Source organism: Cebus imitator, unplaced genomic scaffold (genome assembly GCF_001604975.1).
Source record: "Cebus imitator isolate Cc_AM_T3 unplaced genomic scaffold, Cebus_imitator-1.0 Scaffold168, whole genome shotgun sequence".
Taxonomy (NCBI): Eukaryota; Metazoa; Chordata; class Mammalia; order Primates; family Cebidae; genus Cebus; species Cebus imitator.
Window position 1 is genome coordinate 1,551,264 of NW_016107483.1, and position 1,094 is coordinate 1,552,357.

General features: G+C 38.2%; 1 long non-coding RNA gene across 1 annotated transcript in view; it reads left to right on the top strand.

Annotated features, from left to right (window-relative positions):
- Positions 1 to 206: 206 nt before the first annotated feature.
- The window catches only part of LOC119473565, an 18,544-nt gene continuing 17,656 nt past the window's right edge, over positions 207 to 1,094 (top strand). The window contains exon 1 of the long non-coding RNA XR_005202773.1: positions 207 to 305. This is a non-coding gene — a long non-coding RNA (uncharacterized LOC119473565). The remainder of the gene's footprint in view (positions 306 to 1,094) is intronic.

The window sequence follows — 1,094 nt, forward strand, 5'->3', positions numbered from 1 at the left end:
GGAATTCCAGACCAGTCTAGCCAACATGGCAAAATCTTGTCTTTACTAAAAATATAAAAGCTAGCCAGGCATGGTGTGGCATACCAGTAATCCCAGCTGAGGCATGAGAATTGCTTGAACCCAGGAGGCGGAGTTTGCAGTGAGCTGAGATCATACCACTGCACTTCAACTTGGGCAACAGAGCAAGACTCTGTTTCAAAAAAAAACCAACTATGATGATAAACAAGTAAAATAGCAACCACACAAAACCTCTGTGGAGAAGAGAGAAAACGGGATCAAGGAAGACCACACAGAAAATTTCAAAGGTAAGTCCACATTATAATGTCTTCAACTAAAGGAAAGTATGTGGGGTTTTGTTGTGTATGTACTGGTTTTATTTATGTTTTAAACACATTTATATAAATATTATTTTATATTAATGCCACATTTAATCAAAGCAATTAAATGAAATGTCTCAATGGTATTGCTCTAACTGAAGAAGCTGGACTTAACTATGACTGTTTTTAAGGGAGAGAGTTTGGAAATTAATGTACTTGGACATCTAAATAGTCGGGTAATTTTACAGCTACATGCGTCTTTGCATCTGTATCTATGTAAAAATGGTTACAGGATGCAAAGGAGTAAAATACACTGTATATGTCAGGATGCCTGCACTATACAAACCTCTTTTAAAAATAATCTCTCACTCATACCTTATTCTGGGAAGCTGGTCTTTGTTTGTTTGGCTTTTGTTTCATTTTTAAATGTAATCACGTTTCTCCCTTCATTTCAGTGATTAAATGAGGAGAGGGATTTTTGTCTTTGTTTTATGTCAAGGTAGCCCATTCAAAGGCTAGCTAGTGGTATATGGCCATTAGCTGCTATAAAAAGATACATTCTTTCAGTGATCTGATTTTCTGGAAAATGCATAAAGACCATGGCCATTGACAGCAGCATGGTGGAGGATGAAGGTGTAGAAGAAGTCAAAAAATTGTATCAGACGGTCATTGGTGGATCCAAGATGGCCGTTTAGGAACAGCTCAGGATTGCAGCTCCCAGTGAAAGCGCAGAGGGTGAGTGGACGCCGTGTTTTTATTGCCCACAGACTAGGAAAT